The 4,430-nt window shown below is 44.9% G+C and overlaps 1 non-coding gene across 1 annotated transcript; it reads left to right on the top strand.

The window, feature by feature from the left end:
- Positions 1 to 1,093: 1,093 nt before the first annotated feature.
- Positions 1,094 to 1,212, top strand: LOC145410868 (5S ribosomal RNA). The gene has a single exon (XR_013899321.1). It is a non-coding gene; the product is annotated as a 5S ribosomal RNA (ribosomal RNA).
- Positions 1,213 to 4,430: the final 3,218 nt, after the last annotated feature.

The raw sequence follows: 4,430 nt of genomic DNA, 5'->3' as shown, positions 1-4,430 counted from the left end.
GGGAGGTTTTGAAAGTGAGTTGGATAAAAGAGAGAAAAAGATAGAGTATCAGGAGAAATTGAAAGATGAGTGGAAAGCAGTGAAAGATCAGGAAAATGGCAGTGTGGAGGAGGAATGGCAGTTGTTTAAGGGTGCTGTGGTGGGGCATGCAGAAGAGGTGTGTGGTGTGAGACGTGTGGGTGGTGGTGTAAGAAAAGGAAGTGAATGGTGGTGCGAGGAAGTAAGTATGGCTGTGGCCGAGAAGAGACGTGCATATGAAGTGTGGCTGCAGAGGAAGGATGAGATGTCATATGAAAGGTATAAGGAAAAGAGGAATAGGGCGAGAAGGACTGTGCGTGATGCTAAAGTGGCAGGAGATGAGAGGTGGGGTAGGTGGCTGAAAGAGAATTTTCAACAGAATAAGAAAATGTTTTGGAAGGAGGTGAAAAGGGTGCGAAAGGGAGAGTCTGGGAAGGAGGAACGAGTAAAAGCAGAGGATGGAAGGATGTTAATTGAGATGGATGCAGTATGGAAGAGATGGGCAGAGTATTTTGAAAGATTGTTAAATGTAGAGGAGTAAAGGGTGGTTGAGATTGTGGCGGATGGAAGAGTGCAAGGAATAAATGTGTTGGGAGAGTTGAATGATTCTTTGATCACGAAAGAGGAAGTGGAGAAGGCAGTAAAGGAGATGAAAACAGGGAAAGCTGCATGTATGGATGGGTGTGCTGTGGAATGCCTGAAGGGTGGTGGAGTGACTATTGTTGACTGGTTAGTAAGACTGTTGAATGTGTGCTTTGTGAAAGGTATGGTGCCAATTGACTGGGCAAGTGCTTGTGTGGTTCCATTGTTTAAAGGCAAGGGTGATAAGCATGAATGTTCTAGCTTTAGGGGAATAAGTCTGTTGAGTGTTGTAGGTAAGGTGTGTGGTAGTGTTAATTATGAGAGTTAGAGAGGGTACAGAGGGAGTGATTGGTGATGAGCAGTGTGGCTTTATGAGAGGGAGGGGATGCGTGGATCAGGTGTTTGCTGTGAGAGAAGTGTGTGAAAAGTATTTAGCGAAAGGCAAGGATGTGTTTTGGGCATTTATGGATTTAGAGAAAGCGTATGATAGAATGCCAACGGCCATACCACGTTGAGTACACCGCTTCCCGTTCGATCAGTGAAGTTAAGCAACGTTGGGTCTGGTTAGTACTTGGATGGGTGACCGCCTGGGAACACCAGATGCTGTTGGCATCCCTATGTCAAGTGGGGTTGGTGGAGGATTAGTGCCCCTCCCTGTAAAACAATTAACTCTAAGCCCTTGGCCACCCTGTCTGGGATACATGGCGTCTGGCAATGGAATGGAATGGTATGATAGAATTGATAGGGAGTCTTTGTGGACTGTTTTAAGATTGTGTGGACTTGACGGTAGGTTACTAAAAGGGGTGAAAAGTTTTTATGTAAATAGTAGAGCGTGTGTAAGAGTGGGAAATGCTGTGAGTGATTGGTTTCCCGTGAGAGTTAGGCTGTGGCAGGGATGTGTGATGTCGCCTTGGTTGTTTAATATTTACATGGATGGTGTTGTAAGGGAGGTAAATGCAAGAGTTTTAGGTGGAGGTCTGAGTCTGGTGAATGTTGATGGTGGAGAGTGAAATCTGAAGCAGCTGCTGTTTGCAGATGATACTGCACTGGTGGCTGATTCAGAGGAGAGATTGAAACAGTTGGTAGAGGAGTTTGGAAGGGTGTGTGAAAGGAGGAAATTGAAAGTAAATGAGAATAAGAGTAAAGTGATGAAGTGTACGAGATTGGTAGATGGTAGGGGGATGAATATAGTTTTGAATGGTGTGTTGCTTGAGGAGGTAGAGTGTTTTAAATATCTAGGGTCACATGTTGCTGTGGATGGAAGAATAGATGCAGAAGTGAAGTTTAGAATAAATGAAGTAGGAAAGGTGCTGGGAGGAATGAAAAAAGTGTTTAGATGTCGTTCGCTTAGAATGGATGTAAAGAGAAGGCTGTATGAGGGTGTTGTGGTAACGACTGCTTTATATGGGGCTGAAACATGGAATATGGGTGTAGCAGAGAGGAAAAGTTTGAATGTAATGGAGATGAGGTGTCTGAGGAGTATGTGTGGAGTGATGCGTATGGATCGAGTGCGAAATGATGAAGTGCGAAGGAGAACTGGAGTTGTTCGGGAGATGGCTGGTAGAGTTGAGCAGAGGGTGTCGCGATGGCTTGGGCATATGGAGAGAATGGATAATGAGCGATTGGTGAAAAAGATGACTAGATCTGATGTGAGAGGTGTAAGGCTGAGAGGAAGACCACGAACAGGATGAATGGACAATGTGAAGAGAGTGCTGGATGTGAGAGGGATGTCTGTTGAGCAAGGAAGAGTGGCTGTGAGTGACAGAAATAAATGGAGAGAAATTGTGAATGAATAATTGATGACGCAGCCCTGAGGGGATATTCTCCCGCATTTGGTCTGATCAGCTAGTCAGGTCAGGTGCGGGAAAGGGGATGGGTTTGTTATGATGTGGCAGGGGTAAACCAGCTCTGCTGTAGGGCCCTGCTGCGGATGTCACTGATTGCACTGTGCAGTTGACCCTTGTGCGGTGTGGTGGGGTGAGGATCTGTCCGTTCTCCCCTTTGGGGCTAAGATGCGAATGAGTGTGTTTGAATGGATGAGTAAATGGGGAGTGTGTCATCCTGTCTCGGCTACCTCCCTTTCCTTGGGGGAAGCAGCCTAGTTATATATATAGATAGATAGGATTTAAAGAAAAGCGGATTAAAATGTTTGTGGTAAGCAGCTGCCAGGAAGTGAATTATTCCCTTCTTTCCTTCCTCGTCTTCCCACCTTCCTTCTTCTTCTTTCCTTCCTCGTCTTCCCACCTTCCTTCCTCCTTCTTATTTCCTTCCTCCTCTTCCCATCTTCCCTCTTCCTTCATCATCTCTCCTTCCTTCCTCGTCTTCCCACCTTCCTTCGCCCCTCTTCCTTCCTTCCTCGTCTTCCCACCTTCCTTCCTCCTTCTTATTTCCTTCCTCCTCTTCCCATCTTCTCTCTTCCTTCATCATCTCTCCTTCCTTCCTCGTCTTCCCACCTTCCTTCGTCCCTCTTCCTTCCTCGTCGTCCCACCTTCCTCCTTCCTTCTTCTTCTTTCCTTCCTCGTCTTCCCACCTTCCTCCTTCCTTCTTCTTCTTTCCTTCCTCGTCTTCCCACCTTCCTTCCCATTCCTTCTTCGTTCTTTTCTTCATTCCCTTCCCTCCCTCTCCTCATTCTCTTTCCTCTGTCCCTCCTTCCCTCCCTCTCCATATTTTCTCCTTCCCTCCTTCCCAATCTTCCTTCATCCTTTCATCCTCCTTCCCCTCTTTTCACTTCCCTCCTCCCTCTCCTCCTCTCCTCTTCCATTCCTCTTCCTCTCTTCCTGTCTTCCTCTCCTCTTTCCATTCCTCTTCCTCTCTTCCTGTCTTCCTCTCCTCTTTCCATTCCCCTTCCTCTCTTCCTGTCTTCTTCTCCTCTTTTCATTCCCCTTCCTCTCTTCCTGTCTTCCTCTCCTCTTTCCATTCCTCTTCCTCTCTTCCTGTCTTCCTCTCCTCTTTCCATTCCTCTTCCTCTCTTCCTGTCTTCCTCTCTCAGTCTCGTCTTTCCATTCCTCTTCCTGTCTTCCTATCTTCCTCTCCTCCTCTCGTCTCCATTGCACTTCCTCTCTATCTTTGTGTTGTAACTTCCATCAGAAAAATATAAAATACAGTATTGCCCTTCTGTTTTCCTCCCCATTCCTCTCTCTCTCTCTCTCTCTCTCTCTCTCTCTCTCTCTCACACACACACACACACACACACACACACACACACACACACACACACACACTAACTGGGGATTTCAATACAAATATAAAGTGGAATACTCTAGATATAATTAGCCAAGAAAGCTGTTGGGACCAAAAGCTCCTGGATCTCGTACAAGAGTTCTTCCTAACGCAACATGTGAGGGAAACCACCAGAAAAAGAGGACTCGATGTACCTTCAGTGCTAGATCTAATATTTACTAGGCAAGAAAATGATATTGACAGTTTAATATATCACCCTCCACTCGGCAAAAGCGATCATGCAGTACTAAATTAGAACTTCAGGATAGCATATGACATAGTAAACAGCAATGACAGTTACAAAAAGAGCCTAAACTATAAAAAGGGAAATTATCAAGACCTAAAGAAGTATTACTTAGAAGTTGATTAGGAAAATGAGCTTAGAGGACAAGATTTAAATGCTGTATATAAAAAATTCTGTGAATTTTATGAAATAGGAGTCCAGAAGTACATCCCACAGCACAAAGAAGCAGATAAGAAAATACAGAAATGGTTCAATACAGAATGTAAAAAATCAAATGAAAGAAGAGATTTGTTGTGGAATAGATGCAGAAGACACAATAGTGAAAGGGCGTATAATAATTACAAACAGGCAAGAAACGATTATACAA

Source organism: Coenobita brevimanus, chromosome 86 (genome assembly GCF_032717465.1).
Source record: "Coenobita brevimanus isolate Jiangsu-jjx chromosome 86, ASM3271746v2, whole genome shotgun sequence".
In the NCBI taxonomy this organism is placed as follows: domain Eukaryota; kingdom Metazoa; phylum Arthropoda; class Malacostraca; order Decapoda; family Coenobitidae; genus Coenobita; species Coenobita brevimanus.
This window is presented reverse-complemented; position numbering and strand designations above follow the sequence as displayed.